This window comes from Capsicum annuum, chromosome 8 (genome assembly GCF_002878395.1).
Source record: "Capsicum annuum cultivar UCD-10X-F1 chromosome 8, UCD10Xv1.1, whole genome shotgun sequence".
Classification (NCBI taxonomy): domain Eukaryota; kingdom Viridiplantae; phylum Streptophyta; class Magnoliopsida; order Solanales; family Solanaceae; genus Capsicum; species Capsicum annuum.
This window is the reverse complement of record NC_061118.1, coordinates 46,070,143-46,095,642: the sequence shown is the minus strand read 5'-3', so window position 1 is coordinate 46,095,642 and position 25,500 is coordinate 46,070,143.

Below are 25,500 nucleotides of genomic sequence, written 5' to 3'. Positions count from 1 at the left end.
ATTGCTCCTGAGGATCAAGAAAATACAACTTTGACTTGTCCATACGATACATATGCCTTCAGATATATGCCCTTCGGCCTCTACAATGCTCCTACTACATTTCAGAAATGTATGATGGCGATATTCTCTGACATGGTTGAAGCCTTTGTGAAGGTATTCATGGATGATTTCTCTGTGTACGGTAATTCTTTTGATAAGTGTTTGTAGAATCTTGACAAAGTCCTAGATCAATGTGAATAGACAAACTTGGTGCTAAATTAAGAAAAGCTCCACTTTCTGGTTAAGAAAGGAATTTCCCTAGGCCATAAAGTGTCATGTAAAGGACTTGAAGTAGATAGGGCAAAGGTTGAAGTGAATGAAAAGTTGCCACATCTAGTCACAGTCAAAGGAGTGCAGAGCTTTCTGGGACATGTATATTTCTACAGGCGATTCTAGTCACAGTCAAAGGAGTGCAGAGCTTTCTGGGACATGTATGTTTCTACAGGCAATTCATTCAAGATTTCTCAAAGATTGCAAGCCCCAGGTGCAAATTATTGGAGAAAGAGGCCAAGTTCAAGTTCGAGGCTGATTGCCAAAAAGCTTTTGTAAAACTAAAGAAAAAGTTTATTGAAGCACCTATTCTGATTGCACCAGATTAGGAGTTACCATTTGATGCTAGTGACGTTGCTGTAGGAGCGATTTTGGGTCAGAAAAGAGACAATGTATTTCTCTCGATCTACTATGCTAGCAAAGTGTTAAATTATGCTCAACTTAATTATATGGTTACAGAGAAAGAGATGTTGGAATTGGTGTACGCATTCGACAAATTTAGATCTTACTTAGTTGGCACTAACGTCATTGTTCATACTGATCATACTTCCATTAAGTAGCTTGTCAACAAGAAGGAGGCGATGCCTTGACTGATTAGGTGGATTTTTCTACTCCAAGAATTTGATCTTGAGGTTCGAGATAGGAAAAGAGCTGAAAATGAAGTTGTTGGCTACTTGTCATGGCTGGAAAGTCAAAACCATATTGTTGATGACTCTCTTAGTATTAAGAAAGAGTTTTCTGATGAAAAGATGTTGTTTTTTGATGTATTTGAGCTCCTATGGTATGCTGATATTGTGAATTTTATAGGTTGTGAGGTTTACCCTTCTGATGCCACCATATAACAAAAAAAAATTACTTCATGATTCTCATGCCTACATTTGGGACGAACCGTATCTCTTCAAGAAGGGTCTATATGAAGCTATTTGTAGGTGTATCCCCAAGGCTGAATTTTCAAAGGTTCTATAAGATTACCACTCATCTTCTAATGGTGGACATCATGGGGGTGAGAGAACTACTAAAAAAGTGCTGCAATCTGGTTTTTTCTGGCCTACGTTGTTCAGGGATGCAATTGCTTTCATGAAAAATTATGATTAATGTCAAAGGTTGGGCACTATATCTAGGAGTCATGAGACGCCCCTCAATAATATTCTCAAAGTTGAAGTCTTTGATGTCTGGGGGATCGATTTCATGGGTCTATTCCCACCTTCAAATGGCAATCTGTATATTCTCGTGGCGGTATATTACGTCTCCAAATGGGTGGAAGTTGCAACTTGTCTGATTAATAATGCAAGAGTAGTGCTAAAGTTTGTGAAGAAACACATATTTTCCTAGTTTGGCACTCCAATAGTGATAATCAGTGATGGAGGTACAAACTTTATCAACACTTGGTTTAAAAATCTTCTTTCTAAATATGGTGTTAGGGTACAAGGTGGATATGATGTATCATACCCAAATAAGTAGACAAGTTGAGGTGTCCAGTCGAGAGATTAAGCAGATACTACAAAAGACTATGAAAAGGAAGCACAAAGATTGGGCTGAGAAGTTAGATGATGCATATTCGGCCTACAGAACAGCTTATAAGACGCCCATTAGGACATCTCCATATCGCTTGGTTTATGGTAAAGCATGCCATCTGCCCGTGGAGCTGGAACATATAGCATACTGGGCAGTGAAAAAGTTAAATCTTGAGATAAAAACAACAGTAGGGCAGAAGAGATTACTACAGCTGAATGAGCTAGATGAGCTTAAGCTTCATGCCTAGGAAAATACCAAGCTATATAAGGAGAAGACCAAAAGATGGCACGATAAACAAATTCAAGAGAGAGTGTTTGAATCCGGATAACTTGTTTTATTTTTCAATTCAAGGCTTAAGTTGTTTTTGGGTAAATTGTAATCTAAATGGTCTGGACCATTTGAGGTTGTACAAATGACATCTCATGGAGCTGTGGAGTTGAGGAATAAAGAGAAGATGGAGAAGTTTTTGGTTAATGGACAGCGTGTAAAGCATTATTGGGTGGAGCATCCGAATAAGCACAAGGAGTCCATCACCTTTGCCGATGAATAGAACTGATCTAAGTCATGCCACGATGTAAAATAAGGCGCTATATGGGAGGCAACCCACACGAATGTAATGTAATAGTATAGTTCCTTTATATTTTAGTTGTTAGAAAAGAAATGAAAAAAAATAAGTCGTGCCACGACTAAAACTAAGACGCAGAGTGGGAGGCAACCCATTTTTTCTTACGTTAATTGTTATTTTTGGTAGAGTATGAAAGAATGAGAAACTTTAAAGCATGAAGGGAAACAAGAGGTGAGTAAAATAATAATGGGGGAGCATATAGGTAATTAACATTCTCCCAAATATGTCCAAGTGATTAAAGAAATTGAGCAAAATTTTAGCATTCCGATGAGCCAGGGTGATATGCCCACAGCGCCTCGCCCATATTGCCCTTAAGCCAAAATTTTTGGACAATTCTAGTGAGAAAAGGCGATATTCCTGTGGTGCCTCACCTTTAGAGGGGCTCTAGAGCCCGCGACGCCTCATCTGGAGTGGCCCACCCAAATTTTTAACATCTTTAAATACCCTCTTGCTCTAAAATTCCCTTTCAACTTTTGAAAACCTAGCCGCGCCGCCTTCGAATTCCCTTACCCAAATCCCTTAAACTAATTGGTTTTCTATCAAAAAGGAAGAATTCAATCTTCATCTTCATATCTAATAGAACGGTACGTGATTTAGTCTTTACTCTTTTAGTTGATACGGTGCATGAAATGGGTATGTTAGTGAATTATTAAAATTTTGTGTTATTTATGACTTCAGATTGATGTTGCCTTTGAATTAAGAAAATACCTTTAAGTTATCCTTATTCATTGATGAACTTCTTCATTGTTAGTATGCTAGTCGAGCCTTGTTATGATATTTGGCAGGATGAAGTGAAATTTGTATTAAAACAATATGGGTTAGTGCAAATTATTGGCACTAGTTTGTCTGATATATTCTGATATTTAGGGAAGCTTAAATTTGTTAAGTGTGGGGTAGTTCAACAACATTACATTTGATTAAGGACTGTTCAACTTTTAACATGTGTGTTGATGGAGTAAATTTCCCTTGAACTCACACAATAGTATCGAATTAGAATTGACTTTATTTACTTTCTTGATAAACTTATTTCATGCGAATATTTATGTGATACCTATTGTCTAATCTTTAGAGTATTAGTACACTTGTACACCAGTGTCAATTTGCAGAAAGGCATGATTTCTATATGGGTTATAAATCAAACAACAGATGTAGGCATTATTCTGCTTTTTCTGAAATTATGTAAGCAATTGTACTCTAGTTGGTCTATTACAATAGGGGGAAGTCTGAGTACCCTCATCATTTGTATCCATAAAAAGGTACTAGCAACTAAGTGTGGGGTAGCCTAATCACACACAAACTTCGTGTTCTTTTAGTTGGACATAGATGTTCGATTTTATGTGGGTGCTGCATGATTTATATGACAGGTACCATGTTAAGTTGCCAATAGAAAGGCAAAGCACAGGCAGGTTCTTCTGCATCAAACAAAAAAAGAAACAGACCAAGTGGTAGTACGTCGTAGCCCTAGGTTATTCCATATGGGCAAGCAAGAGTGTATGGAAGTAGTTGGGTGTTGGAGGCGGGCCAGAAATAGTATGCAAAGCATGATATGACGAAGTATACAGCTGAACAATTCATTTATAAGGAGAATCTGCTGAGGGAGTTTCCCAATATTCTGCACCGTATAGAAGAATTACAGCTGAACTTCTTGCTTGAGTAGCCTCATGAGTGCAACCTGAGCCTCTTTAGAGAATTTTATGCTAATTGGGACCCACAAGTTCGAGATAAAGAGATAAAAATATGAGGATGGGTTATCACTTTCAATGCTTATTCCTTGAATGTTCTTCTTGGGACACCTGAAGTGGATACTGAAACACTGAAGATTATGTATATAGAACCACCATATGCTGCCATCTGCCATCTACTATATGGAAATCACTCGACAGCTAGATGGACCCGCAATAAAGAAACTGGCGTTCACCTCTCATTGCCGTTCAGTTATATAAACAAGGAGGTTCGAATCTGGGCTTAAATCATCTATGCTTGTCTCATCCAAGCAACACACATGACTGACGTGACACGAGACAAAGTTTGCTTTATCTATGCATTTATGCATGACGATGTTGAGGTGAATATAGGTTCAGTGATTTTCTCATCCATGAAAAAAAAATGAATTCATCTAGAGAATAGGTTTGGCTTTGATGGTTTACTGACTAGATTTTTGAGAGAGCAGAGGGTACCTGAAGAAGACTTAGATTATAAGTTACTTATGATCATTAACTCTAGGGGGACCTGCTTATAGTGTTGCACTGACTATGCTCGAGCATCAGCATTGGAATGATGTGATCACTGCCTAGATGTATGAGTTATAGATGCTGCAGCTGAGGGTTGGTGGGAATACAGCTACCCAATAAGAGATTAGAGCTATCGGGTTAGACTATCCACTTAGTCATCATACGAGGACCATTCTACTGATAGGTCCTAATTATGTAGAGCCAGTTGATGATAATATTCCTACATATGAGAAGAAGAGGCTACTGTATTCAGATGATAAATTAGAAGAGAGGAAGGATGATGGTGATGATGCATACTCGGATGATGAGGGAGGTACTAATGATGATGTGATAGCATTAGTATCGTTCGACTGAGCAGGGAGTGCGATGCCACCCTGCCTTATTCGTATTGATAGCACTGGTATAGTGCTACATTTAAGTGTGGCGTGGTTTCCCTTATCTACATCTTCTTCATCCCCATTTCTAAATTTTATCTTGGTTTTTTATTGGATAATTTCTTCTTTGATGTGTTTATGTTTTGTTTTGTTGGATTGTAAGTTGACAAGTTTGAATTGTTTCCCTCCTTGGCAAATTCAGTTTATGTTTATTTATTTATTTATTTATTTTTGCCTTGTATGGTAACTTCCAATTTACAGTAATTATTTGTGCTTTTTTTGTAAATTCTCATTTGTGCATCGTGATAGTTAGTTGCCTTCCCCTATGATAGATGAATGACGACCATCTTAAGGGGAGTGAGTCTTTAGAAGATGAGAATGTGATAAAAATCTGATTGCAATCTTTGAGAAATGTTGTGTGTTGGGCATAGATTTTTTTATGACTAAAAGTGTAATTATTTTGAAACAAAAGAATAAGTTGTTTTTCGGTATTGTATTTAGAGGTTAAATCCTAACAAGTGTAGTTCAATTTGTTTGGCTTAATGTTGAATTTGACAAAGAACGAGATCGAAAACCTTAAGGATCCAACTAGATTCTTAGCATGCACCGAGTGTGTGAGTATTTGTTTGTATTCTACATGTATAAGAATGACTAGAACTTGCCCGGTGTGTTTACAAAGCAAAATAAAGGGTGATGGGTATAGGAAGTGATCTAGGCATTTCGTTGTTAATCAAATTATAAAGACTTTATTTACCTACCTTCATGCATATCCCCAGTCAGCCCCGTTGAGCCTATAGCTTGATTTCTTTGGTAGCCTCATATGTATCCTAATCCGTTCTTTGATAGACCTTGATTTGATCCATAGCTCCTGAGCACTTCAATATAGATAAATGAATAAGAAGGGAGTGTGAAATTTAAGAAGGATAAAAGGTGAATGTGGAGCTCTAAAGAAGTGTTCATTGTGTGTTTAATTGTGATGGCAAGGAGTTAAAAAAAAAGAAAGTGTATGAAAGAAATTTCAGTTTTTGTTGCCCGGTTCTTGTTACAATGAACCTGTTTTGACCCTGGTCCATTTAGGACAATGTGCACCTCAATTGAGGCAAATAGCTTAGGTTGAGGATGGCTACTATAGGGGTACGTAACAAGAACGGGGGTGTGAAAAAGAGCTGAGAATTGAATTGTATTGTTAAAAGAAAAAGACTCCTACCGTATTTGTGTTAATGTGCTTAAAAAAATTGGGGTGAAACAATTGATGTTGGTGGTAAGGGAGTGAAAAATTGGGTTGATAAAATGTGATTTTGATTAAAGATAAGTTATGTGTTAAAGTGCTTAGGAAGATTAGTCACTATTTCCTAAATATTTCCTACCCATCCCTTATCCCACATTACAACCATGAAAGGCCTAGGTGATCCTACATTTCAACATCTAACTATTAGTGGAGTATTACACTAAGGGAAAGCTTATGCTTCATTATCTATTATGTATGAATTTTTTTTATTGAGAGTGAGTGATTAAATTTTGATATTCCCCTCATGATAAATATTGAAAAAAATTGTGAGTGATATGGGAAAACTTTCTTGTTGTGAGGGTGCATGCGGATGAAAGTCCGGAGTACTTATTGTGTTGTTTGATTGCGTGCTTTGATTAAGTTTGCCAACAAATTGAATGTCACTGTTAAGATGATAAGGTTCGAAATAAATTATTTATGTGCACAAAAGTATTTTTGACATATTTTGAGAGAAAGAGTCATTGTTATTAATTGTAAGTGCCCAACACAAGCATAACTCTTGGGTTGTGATGTAAAGCTCAATTAGGTATTATGTTAGTGATTGTTCAAGGACGAACAATATTTTAAGTGTGGGGTGGTGATCTTGGTCATATTTATATGTCCATTCACTAATATTCACCCATATTTAGCCTTGTTTTGAGAGACGAGATGTGCTATTCTTATTATATTTAAGCCTTAATTGTATTCTGTATCTAACCGACATGATTAGTGATACAAGGTAGATTTTTAAAGGATTTGGACAAAAACTGGATCTATAGTATGAAACATGTGGTGATAATATTATGAGTCGATTATATAGAGTATCATGGACATTGAGAGAAGTTTTAGAGAAAGCAAGAAAGGCTAGATCAAGTATCGGAGCAAGGAGCTGAAAGAAATAAGTGTGGTGCAAAGAAAATAGTGGAAAAAATATGACTTAGAGTGATGCAAGATGATATGGCCGCATCGCGGGCTCCAAATCCGGACTCACAACACTTAGAAGAATTTTTCAAGGAAACTTCCAGTGAACCTGGGCGATATACCTGCAATGCATCACAGAGCGGCACTGCAGATAGGGCAGCGCCTTAGTTGGAGCGGCACAAAAGAGGAGGCGGTAGCTCATCTAAAATGGGTCCCCCAGGACTTAGATAAATTTCCACAAGCAAATTCCAGTGGTGTAGGGTGATATGCCCGCGATGCCTTTTCTGTAGCAGTGCTACAAACAAGGCAGCACCTCGTCCATTCTACCCAGGTAAATTCTGACCCAGTATAAAAGGAAAATAAGAAAACAATTACATACATTTTGGCAAGCATAGCAGCGGCGAAAAAGCTTAAAATTCTCTCTTTTAGGGTTCTTAAATATTCTTTTGAACTTCTTCACTTCAAGATTAAATCTTGGTATGATTAACTACTTATTTTTGGTGTTGAACTCAAACATGAGTGGCTAAACACCCTTGTTCTAGGATTGAGGCCAAAAACATGACTACTCTTTGATATTCTTTATAGTAGTTTCTTTTTGGATTATCATCTGGGTTGTTCTTAATTTTTTGAGATTACTATTTTAATGAGTGTCCACCATTAGAATAATTTTATATTTCTACATGAATCCGGGAGGGGAATCGTGGGATAGAATGAATAAATTAAGGAGCAAGGTTCTTACCTTTTTATAAAATAAGGGGTGTGAATTTGCATCTTGGATAGGGATATACCTAGAAGCTTTGTTTGGTTCAATTGTAAGAAGATAACTTTATGAATCTAGAAGAATTGTTGTATCTCTACAAGAGTTATAGCTGCAATATTCAATAGATAGAATATTTGAGGTCGGGAGACCAAGATTGTAGGCTAAACCTTGAGAACAAACAGCCCGATAGCCAATTAGAATGCTATAAGAATAGCGATTTGTATGATTGTTCAAAAATCCTTAACCCTGGAATTCTTAATATTATTGTTTACAACTGTTGCTTGCTTTTCTCTAGTCATAAACTTTTATTTCTTGATTATTAATTTACATTTTTATTCTCAATTTCAGAATCATCTTGATACCTTACAACACTTAATACTCATTGTCTAAAACTAAAAGTTGGTTAAATTTATAGTTTCTTAGTCCTCGTGGGAACGATATATGATTGTCTAAATTGCTATATTACTTATACGATCACGTGCACTTGCTTGTGCGGTGAGTCGCAACAAGTGGTCAGCATTCGAACAAATTATATACTCTTTAATCCCGCCAAGATCAGAAAAATTCTCCTAACATAGTTACTGGTACGTTGCAGGTCTTTTACTTACATGTTTATGCTTTACTAGACCCTGGAGCGTCTCTTTATTTTGTAACTCCATATATAGCTATCAATTTTGTAGTCAGTCCCAAAAATCTAGTAGAGCCCTTTTCAGTGTCTACCCTAGTGGGCATTTCCATTATAGCCAGATAGGTATATAGGAATTGTTCCGTCATAATATCATAAAAAGTTACTTCAGTTGATCTCATAGAGTTAGAGATGACAGATTTTGATGTCATTCTCAGCATGAATTGGCTCCACTCATGCTATGCCTCAGTTGATTGTAGAAAAAGAATAGTTCATTTTCAGTTTCCAAATGAACCAGTCCTTAAATGGAGGGGTAGCACTACAGCTCTTAGGGGTCAGTTAATTTCTTACCTTAGAGCCAGAAAGATAATATCCAAGGGGTTTGTCTATCATCTTGTATGAGTCAAAGACTCTAACTCAGAAACTCCTACTCTTGAGTTAGTCCCAGTAGTAAATGAAATATCAGATGTATTTTCTAAAGATCTTCCCGGAGTTTCTCCTGAAAAGGAAATTGACTTTGAAATAGACTTTCTCCTCGATACTCAACCTATTTATCTTCTGCCATATAGAATGGCTCCAACTAAACTTAAAGAACTGAAAGAACAGTTGAAGGATCTCTTAGATAAGGAATTTATTAGACCTAGCATCTCCCCGTGGGGCGCACCTGTTTTATTTGTGCGTAAGAAAGATAATTATCTCAGAATGTGCATATACTACCGTCAGTTGAACAAGCTACAGTTAAGAATAAATATCCACTTCCTAAAATCGATGACTTTTTTGACCAACTTCAGGGTACCAGTTACTTTTCCAAGATAGACCTCAAATCAGGCTATCATCAGCTTAGAGTCAGAGAATGTGATATTCCAAAAATAACTTTACAAACTCGGTATGGTCACTTCAAATTTCTAGTCATATCCTTTAGTCTTATGAATGTCCCAGCAGCCTTCATGGACTTGATGAACTGAGTGTTCAAGCAGTACTTGGATATGTTCACTATAGTCTTCATTAATGACATTCTTGTCTATTCTCGTAGCGAAAGCATTCATGCAGACCATCTCAGTATAGTGCTTCAGACTCTTAGAGCTCATCAGTTTTTTGCTAAATTTAGTAAGTGTGAATTTTGGCTAAGATCAATAGCATTCCTTGGTCATATTATTTCTGATGAAGGTATTAGAGTTGATCCTCAAAAGATTGAAGCAGTGAGAAATTAGACTAGACCCATCTCTCCATCAGATATCAGGAGATTCTTGGGTTTAGATAGCTATTATCGTCGGTTTGTTGAAGGGTTTTCTTCTATTGCTTCCCCCATGTCCAGATTCACTCAGAAGAAAGTTAAGTTTCAGTGGTCAGATTGCTGCGAGAAGAGTTTTAAGAACTTGAAGACTCGACTCACCTCAGCCCCAGTCTTGACTCTACCAAATAGTTCAGATAGTTTTATTGTGTACTATGATGCATCCAGAGTAGGTTTGGGTTGTGTCCTCATGCAGAGAGGTAAGGTCATAGCCTACACCTCCAGACAGCTTAAACCTCATGAGAAGAATTATTTGACTCATGATCTTGAGCTAGCAGCTGTAGTGTTTGCCTTACAGATTTGAAGAAATTACTTGTATGGGGTGCATGTAGATGTGTAGACAAATCACAAAAGCCTTCAGTATGTGTTCTCTCAGAAAGATTTAATTTTGCATCCGAGAAGATGGTTAGAGTTATTGAAAGATTGTGACATGAGTGTTCTGTATCATCCGAACAAGGCCAATATAGCTGATGATGCTCTCAGTAGAATATCTATAGATAGTGTAGCTCATGTTGAGGATGGTAAGAAGAAGTTAGCTCAGGAAGTTCATCAGCTTGCCCGACTAGGTATCTATTTACTCAATTCAGCTGAGGTAGCGTATAGGTGAAGAGTAGCTCAGAGTCATCTCTAGTCACTGAGGTGAAGGAAAAACAGGATAGAGATCCCAGTCTAATTAAGTTAGAAAAATCAGTCATAGATCAGAAAGTGAAGGTTTTTTCCCAAGGAGGAGATGGTATTTGGCATTGTCAGGGTAGATTATGTGTGCCTGGTGTAGATGATTTGAGGAAACAAATTATTACAGAAGTGCATGGGGCATGTTACTCTATTCATCCAGGGGCCACTAAGATGTACCGAGATTTGTGGGAGATCTATTGGTGGAGTGGGATGAAGAGAGATATTAAAGAGTTTGTAGATAAGTACTCTATATGTCAGCAAGTTAATGTTGAGCACCAGAAACCTAGTGGGTCCATGAAGGAGTTCAGTATTCCCATGGGGAAATAGGAGAAAGTGAACATGGACTTTGTGATAGGTTTTCCTCGTACCCACCATTAGCATGACTCTATTTGGGTTATTGTAGACAGGACAACCAAATCAGCTCATTTCTTGCCAGTCCATACCTCTTATTCAACCAAGGACTATGACAATTTCTATCTTAGAGAGTTGGTTAGGTTGCACGGTGTTTCCTTATTTATCATCTCAGATAGAGGTAGTCAGTTTACCTCTCATTTTAGGAAAGCATTCCAAAAAGGTCTTGGTACCCAAGTCCACCTCAGTACAGCCTTCCACCCTCAGACAGACGGTCAAGCAGAAAGGACCATTCAGACACTTGAGGATATGCTGAGAGCATGCATTGTTGATTTCAAGAGTAGTAGGGATATCCATTTGCCTTTGATTGAATTTTCATACAATAACAACTATCATTCCAGTATCCGTATGGTTCCAATTGAGGCTCTCTATGGTAGGATATGTAGATCTCCAATTTGTTGGTTTGAAATAGGTGAGGTTGCAGTAATAGGGCCTGACTTGGTATTTGATGCGTTAGAAAAGGTTCAGTTGATCAAATAAAGGCTTAGGGCTTCCCAGAGCTGACAAAAATTATATGCAGACGTGAGGAAAAAGGATCTCAAATTTGAGGTCGGTGACTTCATGTACTTGAAAATCTCTCCCATGAAGGGAGTTAAGAGATTCGGCAAGAAAGGAAAACTCAGTCCCCGATATGTTGGTCCCTTCAGAATTCTCAGTCATTTTGGAAAGATAGCTTATAAGCTTGAGTTACCTTAAGATTTAGCCTCAGTACACCCAGTGTTCCATGTCTCATTGTTGAAAAAGTACATTGGTAATCTAGCTATAGTTGTTCTCTTAAAAAGTATAGATATTCAGAACAGTCTTTCCTTTGAGTAAGTCCCAGTCGAAATTCTTGATCATCTAGTTCGTAGACTAAGGAACAAAGAAGTTCCACTAGTCAAAGTTCTTTGGCAAAATTAGTCCGTTGAGGGAGCCACTTGGGAAGCAGAAGTATATATGTAGACCAAGTACCCTTATTTCTTCTCCGCTAATCCAGATTCAGTATAAGGTACCAATCTTCTTAAGATTTTCTTTTCTCTGTCATGCTCAGTTTCAGCCGCACATTATGTTCATGTCAGTCATGCATTCATAAATTAGTTCAGTTATGCATTCCATGCATCATACATGCATATTCAGTGTGTAAGCTCAGTCCATTAGATTCCTCAGCTTAACCAGTTTCATTCGTGGATGAATGATCCCAAAGGGGAGATATTGTAACACCTCGTATTTCCCTAGCATAATCTAAGTCCCAATATATGAGTACTTGTATATAGAATTTTTGAAACACTTATTACTTTTCAGTTTAGATCCTACCATTACGTAGGAAATTCAATTGGCTTTCCAACGATATAAAATTTGCCCAAATTCGATAATCGGGTAAGAAGTTATGGCGATTTTAAGTTTTAGTCACAAAACACCATTATTTTAACCCTTAGCGTGTCGCGTAGGTAGCCCAAATGAAAATTGTCGATTTCCAGTGTGACTCCATGGTCATGGTGCATTGTGGAGAAGGCTAATTTTCCATTTGTCAATTTCCAATAGGCCTCCATGATCATGGAGCATCGTGGAGATGACCAAATTGGCATCCACAGGCTTATTGCGATGGTGGTGCATCGCTGCATTTGTCCAGGTCCCATTTTTCTCTTTTCTAGTGGCTTGGCACGATAGTGGTGCGTCGCACCAAGGCCAAAAATTAGGATTTCAATTTCCAGCTTATGTTTTTAAATTCATTTAAGGGTATTTGGGTTTTTTTCCTAAGCCCTAAACTCATCCTAAACACGAAATTTAACCCCTAATTGACCTAAATACTCATCATTATTCAATTTCTCTCAAATTAAAAATTCCCTCTTTCAATAACAAGAAACCCTAGCTCTCAAGAATCAAGCTAAGATCTCAAGAACTCTCCATCAATCCTTCCAAATTCATCATTCCAGGTATGTTAGATGTTCATCCATGGATCCCTTTTATCCATGGAGCCCAAGTATCCTATTTTAAACCACCAAGTTATAATCTTTCAAGTCATTATGGTTTAAATTATGATTTCATCCATGAATCTCTATGAACTATTGATTTTATACCATGTTACCATGAAATTATTGTTATTATTTAATCCTCCATATTTTAATAGTATTATTTATTGAATTAATCTATGATTTGTTGCTATTATAATGAATTCATGCTACTCCTACAAATTCAATGACATTCCTATGATTTTTTTAAACCATGAATTACAAGTGTTTGATAAAATGACTACAAGAGTGATTTATTTAATAAGAGCTTTCATCTTTTATCCTTCAAGCTTTAGTGTCTTTTCAGTATTGTTGTTTTGAGTCCTGTGGGTATTAAATACCCAAAAATCATAGCTTTTTATTTAGTCTAGCCTCAGTATATTACAGAATAGTCTTTAGATTATATTATGAGCATTATCAGAATAGTCAGATATCAGTTATTCAACTAAGAACAATCTAGTATCTCAGTGTCTTTAAGTTGGGAGTAGGATTTAGCACCGAGAGAGTGTAGAGATGGTGGCTTCCCCATCATATAGGCAGAGTCATTAGTAGTAGTCCCTATACTCGAGAACTACATAGCCAACGTAGGATATGAGTAGTCACCCATCAGATTAGGCTTGACTATCTCGCACGGGTCACCCGTCAGTTCAGGCTTGACACCCTTAGTCCTTTGGACATTATATCAGTTAGTACCCGTGGAACGCCATCAACACCCTTCCAACTGGGGTTACAGGTTAGACCCCGATTAGCTTAAATTGGGGAATGTCAGTTAGATGATACCTCCCACAGTCTCAGATATAGTCTCAGTTACAATCCTTGCTCAGTTATTCAGTCTTAGTGTTGTTTGACCAAAGCATACAGATTTCAGTTGTTTTAGTATTTCAATTTATAGATTTTACTCAGTTATGTTATATGCTTGTTCATGCATCCTCAATATTTACAGATTTCCATTCATTATCAGTATCTACATACTCCATGCTCTCTACTTAGTACTCCATGCTTTACATGCATATCCAGTTAATTATTAGTTGTGTTCATGAAGCCATGCATATCAGCCTACCTTTTTTAGCATACCAGTACATTCAAAGTACTAATCACATACCTTTTCTTTTGCAATATGATGTCTCATACCATAGGTGCCAACGCTCAATTCCCAGATCGCACCTAGATTCTCAGATTATCAACAGTACAGTAAAAGTGGCGAGTCCTTATCATAGGAGGATAGGTTATATTAATTCATGTCTTTATCTCAGTAGTTAGTAGAGTTAGTTGGGGCTTGTCCCATCAACTCACAGTATTTAGTTTTGAGGCTTTTCCGACACTACGTTAGCTATTCAGACTATTCAAATTTCAGAATTTTTTTTATCACATTCATAATTCAGTAGTTATTTTATTATTAAAACCTTATGGCATTTAAGTTATTCTTCCGTGTTTATGATTATATTATTCAGTGCACATAGCAGATACCAACTCATGGGTTAGTTTGTGATCTCTCAAGATCGTAAGCACCATGTAACGACTAGGGGTAGTCTCGAGTCATTACAGGGCGAGTTCGGTATTGGTTTCAGCCTTTTGTGTTAGTATCGGTAATAGAACTATTCAAGAGTCTCTAATTTGGATAGTTATGCTATCATGTTATATGTTCAAAATTCAACCAACTCAAGGCAGGTGGCTGGAGTTTATTTTTGGTAATGGAGGTTGTCTCTGATCCCGGTCAGACTTGGGATGCCCATTACGATAAGGCCTGGGGTCGGGTCGTGTCAGATAAGTACAATTGCATCTACTGCATAACTGAATATAAAAATACATAATCCATCTTTAAAGTAGAAATAAAGATAAGTTATAGATAAAAAATGTCTGAAGTCGACTCAGGAAGGCCTAGAGCTGGTCAATACCTTGAGAATCACCAACTTAATTGATTGAATCAGCCTCTGTGTGTCATACTCCTCCTAGGATATGTACTAAAAAGGAACAGTAGGAGTGAGTACGCTTCATATGTATTCACTAGGTATTATAGGGCAATTGAAATAGGTAAGTAAGGAAATACTATGAACAAGCAACCTGCAAGCAAAAAAGTTCCCAAATGGTAGCTCACACTGTCTCCACTAACATTTCTAATATATATATATATATCTATATATATCTCTATAGATATATATATCTATATATATATATATATATATATATAATATGAAGGTAGGTAAGGTATGAGTATATAAGATAGATATGAACACAAATGGAATATATAATATGTAGAGTATATCAAGTAGATATGAAGACAAGTGGAATATATATATATATATATGTATGTATGTATGTATATATATAAATATAACAAAAGGACAAGGGTACACGAAAATATAGATAGAAGCCAAGTACACGTCAAGTAATATGTAAAAATAATACATGATATGCAAATGCAATGCAATACAATGAATGATGAAGTAAATAATTGAAAGTCATCACATGACTTTCTGTATACACCTATTGAGCCTCTATTCTCCAAAAAATAGGACCATTGGGGAGTTTGCAACCCATATACTATCTTAAATTTCCATCAATCTCAATCCATCTGATCGACACATCCCTCGGTTAAGCATTTTCAAAAGTGTCTAATTTTCTTTCAAAAATCAATGTCCCTTAATCATACCGATACCTCCTGAACGTGTATGTATGCAATAAGAATATAGTACTCACAATCAAATCAGTATGAAGACATCCAATCTATTCAATACATTTACAAGTGCTAAAAACATCAACTTAATATGTCAATAATTCATGATATCCATTTTAAAGTCCTTCAAAAATTAACCAATTTTACCTTTTGAATATATTACGTATTCAAATTAGTTTGAACAAGAGGAGAAAAAAAGGAGATAGATAAAATTCCTTTAGATAATAAGAATTTGGGTAGTTCTAGTTAGGCATCATTAGAACAAACATATGTGTAAGGCATCATTAATATCATATCAACCCATAACTCGGGCATTTATATCATGATAAAGGCAAGAAGTGCTTAATAAGACCTATAATATCTATTTAATCCCCCACACGAGCATCCATTAAGAAATAAGGCAGTCAATACACAAACAAAGTTAATAATGTGAAATAAAGCATTTGCACGGGCAACACACAATATATGATATCACAAGTCAACAATAGCAGAATATAAGCTCCCACACAGGCATCATGCAATAGTAATAGCTCAAAAAGTTATTTTTCCCAATCCATAGCACTCTTTACTTATTCATTAACTACCCAACCCAGTCTGATGAAAGTTAAGTCATAACCTACCCCGAAATAACAAAATTCAAGCTTAAAGTTCTTCAATATAGAGTTTTTCCCTTTCGAACGGCCTCAGAATCAACTACAACATTCAAACATGCATCTATGTAGTAAAACAAATCTAATGATACCCATATTGTCCATAGTTAAGTCGGGTTCAAAACGGATCTAAAATAATGAGTTCGAAAAAGGGGTAGAATTGAAATTTTATTTTAGAAATACATTCCTCATAGGAATTTATAGTTGAAAACCCATACGAAAATGATTTCCTAATCGAAGAAGAAATATTTTTAAAGCTTTATCGATAAAATCCTCAAAATCTCAATTGAACTCAAGATTAAAATGTGTTTTAAAAGATATAATAGATAGAAAATAATGGAAAGATGATTTAGGAGCTTACCCAAGTAATAATGGTGAGAAAATCCTAAGAAATTGGCTCTTCCTGAACCTTGATAGTCCATAAATAGTGGAATTTGCAAAAATAGGGTTTATATATTATTCTGTGAACAGTGCCTCATGGTCGAGGAACCGACCTCACAATCTCAAGGGTCAATGTATGACTGGACAATTAATTGTCATTCACGTTCGTGACCAATGCTTTGCATTTGCGACAGCCTTGTGGCATTTGCGACGAAGGCAAAAATCCAATCCAACCCAATTGCTCTTTGAAATGGTGGCTCCCACCTTCAATTGTGGATTCCACTTTGTGATTAGAATGAATAAAAATATCCTTCTTTGTGTTTGCAGCAAATGACACGCATTTGCAAAAAAGGAGGTATCAGGCACTAGATATTAGGGAAAATGTTACTGGGTATGTTTTTTAAAACCTCTGAATGGACCATCAGGATTCATTTGGGATCCTATGAAAATAAACTATATATGCTAATAAGGTATTTTCAATATTTCAAACTCAATGATGATGTCGAATTTTTGATAGAAAATATATTTAATAAATTAATCTCCAGATGACTTTTAGGCAAATTTTTAAGTGAAGGATCGAAATGCAGAGTAAAGGTTATGAATTTGAACCAACCTTGCTACTAATATAAATTCAACATTCGGACCGAATGAAACTATTCAAATTGCCATTCAATACTCAGAACTATACATATTGACTGAAGTCAACTATATGGTTTTTTAAGTCTCTAAAAATCACAAATTCTCTCAATTATTTCAATCGCATTGAAAATTATGCCAAGCATCCACACACCCCAAAATTAACATGTCATAACTACAGGAACAAAAAAATAGTCAAAATCATATAAAACACAACATTTCACAAATCAAGTCATTACACTTTTTGCAAAAATTATTTAGAATCTGAATGTATATTTTTTGAAATATGGTTTATATCTCTAAAAACTAAAAAAAAATCCAATTTGACTAATTCATACAACCAAGTTTGGTTTAAGCATAGTATCTCAAAATAGATAGTCTTATAATGTAATGACCTGAATTTATGAATTTTTTATTTCTATATATTTTAACCATTTTGTCCCTTTTCATAGTTGCTACATTATATTTTGAGGTTTGGGGATGGTTGGAATGATTTTTGATGCAATCGAGAATGATTTGTGCGAGTTTGTGATTTTTAGAGGCTTGAGAAGCCATATAGTTGACTTCAGTCAACATTTATTATTTCAAGTGTCGAATATCAAACAGACTCTCCAGTAGATCTGGAATGTTGAATTTGGGTTAATAGTAGGATTGGTTTGGATTTGGAGAATTTTTATATCATTTTGATCCTTGATTTTGAAATAATAGAAATGGGGTTCGGGGTTATTTTTTTTAAAAAATAATCATTTTTAAAAATCCCATGTATTAATTAAGCTTGAAACATCAAAATTAGCCTAGTTGTATATATGGTTTATTTTTGTCGGGTCTGAACGAATCTCGAGGGTCTATTCAAAAATATTTCTCCATTTGAAAAATCTACTAGTGCAGCATTTTTAGTGCATCCGGTCCTCTTATGGGATCGCGTGGTCACGTGTCGTGATCATGGACCTTGATAAAGGAATGCATCGCGATCACGTGGTGGAAGTACTATGATCGTGATCGATTAATTGGTGGATATTGTTTGGTTCACTCAGCGCGATTGTGAGGCCCAGCTACACGACCGCTATGACTAATTTCATTATAGTCTAAAAACCTTTTTTTTCATGTTGTTATTTATTCTGAGGTCGTTCGTGAGAGGTAAACTCTACGTTAAAGCACTTTAAATTGGAATTTCGTCGTTTCGAGGTAGGTTATGAGTTAACTTCTTTTAGATTAAGTTAGGTAGTTAATAAATAAGTAAAGCACGCTATGTGTTAGGGAAAATAGTTATGGAGTTTATATTTTGAGATTATATTTACAGTTGTGTGCCCGTGTGGGGCCTATATCCTGTCGTGATTGGTTTATGATATCTAATGTTGTGTATTGCTTATGTGGGAGCTTTATTTGACATTATTGTCCTTATGTGTGCATTGAAAAATGCCTTTATTCTAGATATGATGCCTATGCAGGGGCTTATTTTGTTAATATAGACCTTATTTAACCATTGATTTCTTTTATCATGATAAAAATGCCTAAGTTAGGGTTGATATGTTATAAATAGCATCTTCTATGCATATTTATTCTAATGTTGTGTAATTGGAGTTTATATTCATGAATTAAGGATATATTGAGCTTATTTCTAGGCTGGCTTGTACTTATATACTGTAAGCACCTAATTTTTTACGAAAGCAAAGATTTTATATCATTTTATTGTTTAGATATTTCTTTTAGGTCTAAATTAGATATTTTTAATTTCATCTTATTTTTTATTTTAAAAGATCTGAAACTACAAAAATAGAGTAACATTTAAGATACGTTTTGTTTTTATTTTCAAAAAGAAAAGAATATTTTTCTTTAATATATTTTTTATAATTTAGTTTTTAATAAATAATCTAATAATAGTAATAATTTCTTAATCATATTTCTAGGTCTATTTATTTCACTTTCCTATATTTTTTATTAGTTCCAAATAATTAGATAATATTTTATCATTATATTTTATTTGTATCTTTAATATTAAAAATAAAAAATAAAAATACAATCTTATCCTAAATTTCTCCTATCCTACCTACTCCATCCTAAACTCCCCCTGAACCTACCCACTAATCCATTAACCACCCACATTCTCCCAACTCCCTCAACGACATCCTCTACATCCCTATAGATGTAACACCTCAAAATCTGATTCCCGGGATATGACACGGTGCTCCAAACTACGAGTAGTCCTGAGCTAACCCTGATTGCCTTTTTCTAAATCTGAATCTCAAAATAGAGAAATGCGGGTATAAGAACATAATAGTCGCGGAAGTTTTTATCTAAAACATAGAAATCTCATAAATCTTAGTAAGCTAATTACTGAGAATCTAATTACTGAATCTAAAGTCTAACACTGAAACTAGTAGTCTGATAAGCCTTTACTATCTGAATCTACAGAGTCACTAGGACAAGCCCCAACTGACTCAAATTGCTTGAAAATAAAATGAGAAACATCTGCTAATAAACTAAAAGTGTAAGCAACTAAGTCCCCGAACTATGAGGACTCACCAACTGCAGGAATGTAGAATAGATGCTCAAAAATCAATCACGCTGCTGAAACTGAGCACCTGAACCTACATTATGAGATAATGTAGCACATAATCATATATGTGGATCAGTACTTTGATGATGTACTGAGTATATAGGGGTGCATGTACTAAGTAAACAATAACATCATAATTTCTAAAATCATGAGTACTAAATATAAATGACTCACTTAGGCTTGAGTAATCTGAAATCTGGAAGTAAAGTATGAATAATAAAATGTCTAATCTAAATCTTGTCAGTCATCACACTTAGTTCTGAAATCTGTAGTTCTGTTCTATTTATCAAATCACGTAGGCTAAGTGAAGTCTAAAAACTTATTCTGTATACCTTAAAGCTTTAAATCAAAAACTATTTTAAGAATGGGGGATATCTTTTAGGAGGTTTTTCTAACCGGCAATACACTTTGTGAGCATCCATGGAGTCCCACGACTGGCCCCCATTAGGCAAGGTTGTTCTACTCTTGCCTTTGGAATAAAAGATTCTAATCTAAGTGATCACATCTGAGTCATCCACGTAGAAATGGAAATAATCTGATAATCTATATCTACGGTGGCACGTAGTTCTGGGGTATGAAAATGTAGTAACTTCCCATTTCGGTGCTAAATACTACTCCCAATCTCATGATCAAAATCTTAAGAAATCCACTTTAGAATTTATACAAAGATTTATAGAAAAACCAACTATGCTTTGCTTTTCTTTAAATCTCAAGTCTTCTGAAATAAAGTGGATTCTTTATCAAAAATTTCAAAATAATCTAGTCATAGAGTGCTTATAGCACAAACAATCTTGAAACAACAATCTCTAAATGGGGTTTATTGACCCGAGCACCAATATCATGTTAAAACATCTAAAAATTCATACTTGGTAATGTAAACATTCATAAATCATCTTAAAATCTGGAAATTTCAGCAATATGCATGGAAACATAAATGTAATCATGTATTTCAACTTCTAAATCATGGAAAACCTCATAATCTTGAAAAGAATGATAATGGGTATAAACCTTAACTTGAATTTCATGAAAAATCATATAAATTGCAGTAAATTTGTAAATAAAATAAAATTTTGGGCTCAAGGATGAAAGAATTATCCTTGTTCAAACCCCACGTACCTTAATTGATGATCTTTGATGAAAGGCTCGAATCTTGGATTCCCATGGATGCTTTGGAGATGAATTCTTAGTGTTCTTGTTTTGAGAATCCTCAATCTTAACTTATCTTGGAGAGTTAATGTTGGAATTCTTGAGTTTCTTAGAGAGGAAGTATGAGACTTATGGTTTTATTTAAGAGAGAATGATAAATGGAGAATAAAGTGCTCTCACATATGATAAATCTTTTGTTTTTGGACGGATTGGGGATTGGATAATTTACCAAAATACCCCCTTTAAACTCTTAAAAGAAACTGGAAAACATATATTTTCCCAATCTGGGTGACCACCGTGACGCGCCACTATCACGGTGGCTCATTGAAAAATGACAACTGGAAACTGGGCAGACTCCGCGATGCGGAGTCATCGCGGTGCCCCTTTGGAATTTCATTTTGGCACATGGCACAACGCGCCATTATCGTGCTGGACCTCTGAAAATTGACAATTGGAAAATTACCCCTCTCTGCGATGTGCCAATATCATGGAGGGCCACTGGAAAATAACAATTGGGATTGGACACTGCTTCGCAGTGCGCTAAGGGTCTAAATGAATGTGTTTTACGACTGAAACTTTAAATATCCATAAATTCTTATCTGGTTATCGGATTTAGGAAAATCTTATATTGTTGGAAAGCTAATTCAATTTTCTAAGCCATATAAAGTCCAAATCTAAAGAATTCCACATGAAATAAACATCACTCATTCTAAAAGCTACTCCTTTTCATTTTTGGGATGAATTTAAGCTAGGAAAAATTATGGGGTATTACAATATAACTACTACTCCCACACATTACTAAAGACACACAAACACACTCAAAAGAAAACCTTCTCCACAAAAAACTCCCTCACATTCCTATACCAAACACTAAGCCTTTCATTTCGGCCAAGTCAGGTCGGCTCGACTTGGTTATATCAGCCCAAAATGAGCTCGACATAGGTATGACCCAAAATTTGTTAAATGTGACGGGTTTAGGGTTAGGTATGTGGGATGGGTTGTCTGGTCCTAGGAGCTCGATGGACTGACCTAGTTACCAAATTGGATCAGGACCAGGTATTTTTAAAAAATTACTTTTAAATAAATGGCCCAATAGCCTAAGCTGATTTTGGACTGTTGGCCACTAACAACTATATATTTGTTAGCCCAATGGCCAAAACAACCTTTGGCTGATAATTTTTTTTAATTTTTTTAATTTAGATTCAAATTTTTTCCTATAAATACATGTCATTTTCAACCATTTGTTTCCACAACTTACAATCTCATTCTCTCAATCTCTCTCAATTATTCCAATTATCTCCTAAAGTGCTTAATTTTATTTTATTATTTTACAATTGTAAATATCAAATGAAAGTTTTCAAAAGTCTCTAAACTTTCGGATACTTCAAAAAATTAGTATTGTCGTTCCATCCCTTACTTTTAATTTTTAATTAATGTATTGTTTGTTGAATATTTATTTATATTTTTTTTTATGATTTTTGAATATTTGTTAGTTTAATTTATAATATGGATACAATAAGAAAAATCGGTAGAAGTGTTAGAAATTTTTATCCCAAGAGTGGCATTGATAGTAAAAAACTAATTGATTCCGATTTCGGTAGGTGTAGTTCAAGTACTCGATATATTCATGTGCCTTCAGTACCAAATAACAAATCCTTTGAGAATGAAATAGGTGTAGATGCTCACGATATGGATTTTTTAGAAGCTCAAGAAAATTATGATATAGAAGAAGAGAATGAAGTAGACACAGTTGATTTAGATTAAGATGATGATGATATTAATGATACACCTGAATTAAGTAATGTTAATGTTTAATCTAAATTGATTAATCTTGCTCCATGCCCCTGTAAAATCTCGTAAAAAAATTAGTACTGTAGGAAATTTTATACTCGTATAGAAGGAACTACTAAGGTCCAATGCAATCTCTGTCAATAATTATATGAGCATAAGACCAGAGGTAATAAAGGAGGTATGGGTCAGTTGATTAGACTTTTACAAAAACATCGTCCAATAAAGCTAGCTAGGGAAAAAGGTGGTGGGACTAATAGGGGGCCAAACTCAAACTAGATTGGACCCAAAAATTGATAAATTAGTTCAGAATTATAATAAAATGAAGGTTCGTGAAGTATTATAAAAAATGATAGTTGTGGGTTATTTGCCTTTCTCTTTTGCTTCTTCTGAAGTATTTATTCATTATGTTCAAGCAATTTATAATCCTATGTTTGAAGGTGTTCCTAGAAGTACTTGATGGTCTAATATTTTTAGACTTCATGCACAATATGTTTATTTATTTACATTATTAAAATATATTCCATATAGAGTTGCTCTAACTCTTGTTCGCGTTGTTAATAAAAATAATTATTTAATAATTACTTGTCATTTGGTAGATAGTAATTTTGTCATGCAAAAACGTATTTTAAGATTTTCATATGATGAAGACCATAGACACACCAAGAAACTTATTTTTGTATCTATTGCAAAAGTTGCAAAATATTATGGTATTGAAAATAAAGTTTGATGTATATCTTGTGGTAATGCATCTAACAATAAAGTTGTTGTTGACTTGTTAAAAGTTGAACTTTCTCCACCACTATTCAAAATATTTCATGTTAAGTGTGCTTGTCATATATAAATTTAATTGTAAAAGGTGGTCTTAATTTTTTTGAGCTTGATATTGAAAAAGTTAGGCTTGCGGTTGGCTTTATTCAAGGAAATCATATAAAAATTAGACTTTCAAAATTTAAAAGAAAATTTCATCAAAGTGGGCTTAGACTGATATTAATGCCTGAAGAAGTAGATATTAGATAGAATGTTACTTATGATTTTTTAAAAAATTTGTCTTATTTATAAAGTTCCTATTACTTTGAATTTTAATCAATTTGTTGGTTCTTTTCCTGAGTGTATATTACATGATTCTGAATGGGCTATGATTGATGGTGTTGTTAATTTTTTGAAAATCTTTTATCTAGCTAAGATTGAATTTTTTGCTGCTTATCATCCTACTATTTGTAATATTTAGCTTATTTAGCAGATATTTCTTTATTTCTTAACGAATATAAGGATAAACCAAGTTACAAAGATGTTATTACTGCAACGGATGATAAATATTAAAAATATTTTTATATGATTTGCCTAATGTACTTGGTTGGTGCCATAATAAATCCATATATGAAATATGGTACTATGTCGAAATTTGCTTCTATTATTTATAATGCTTTAGATGTACAACCTAAATAAGAACCATCTTTATTTACGACTATGTTTGATGCAGACAGTTACATCAATGAATACTTTCAAGATTAACTAGAGATATATTGAATAATACAATGTCAACAGTTGCATTAGAGAACATTTTTAGTCAAGGACGACAGTAGCTTGTAGAAAATCAACAGTCATTGTGAGGCAATTCCATGAATGTTCTTGTTTGCCTTAGAAACTAGATTAGAGTGGGATGAAGAAATCAAGGAATGGACATGGAGACAACAGACAAACAAGATCTTGAAGAAATTATGACTTCAAGGGAGAACTCAGCACAATCAAGTCCATGACTTGGCCCCATTTAATTTGACAGTCCTCAACCAATTTTTATTAATAGTAACATGAATTAAAAAATGATACAAAATTTGTAGAATTGTTAATTAATCATTTAATCTATTGAATTTCTTATATTTCAATTTAATAAATTAACTTTGTGAAATTAGTGAGATGCGATAGTCTTGTAACTTATAAGTTTTGAATCATTTTTCAATTAATGAAATACAAGGTTCATTCACATTTTACATATTTTTCCACTTAAAGTGAATATCTTATATGAATTAAATACGTTTAAGTCCTTAGGGAGGTTCATTCACTGGAAAAAGCATATGAGAAAGTACCTAGGGAGGTTCTTTAGAGGTTCTTTAAGGCGAGAGAGGCCCCGGTGGTGTACATCAGATCGATTAAGGACATATATTATGGAGTGAAGACTCGAGTGAGGACAGTAAGAGGAGATTCATAGCATTTTCCTATTTTGAAAGTGTTGCACCAGGGATCAATTCTTAGCCCATTTTTATTTTCCTTGGTGATGAATGTCTTGATGCAATGTATACAAGGAGAGGTGCCTTGGGGTATGCTATTTGCTGATGATGTAGTTTTGATTGATGAGATGCGAGAAGGTGTTAATAATAAATTTAAGGTGTGGAGACAAATCATGGAGTCTAAAGGGTTCGGGTTAGCAGGACCAAGATGGGTTATTTGGAATACAAGTTTAATAACTTAGGGTAAGAGAATGAGATGGTAGTGAAGATAGATTCCCAAGTGGTTTTGTAAGAGAGATATTTTTAAGTATCTTGGGTCTATGATCCAGGAAAATAGAAAGATTGATGAGGATGTATCTCACTGTATAGAGGCAGGATGGATGAAATTGAGGCTCGCCTTGGGAGTTTTGTGTAATAAAAATGTGCCTCCCAAGCTTAAAGGCAAATT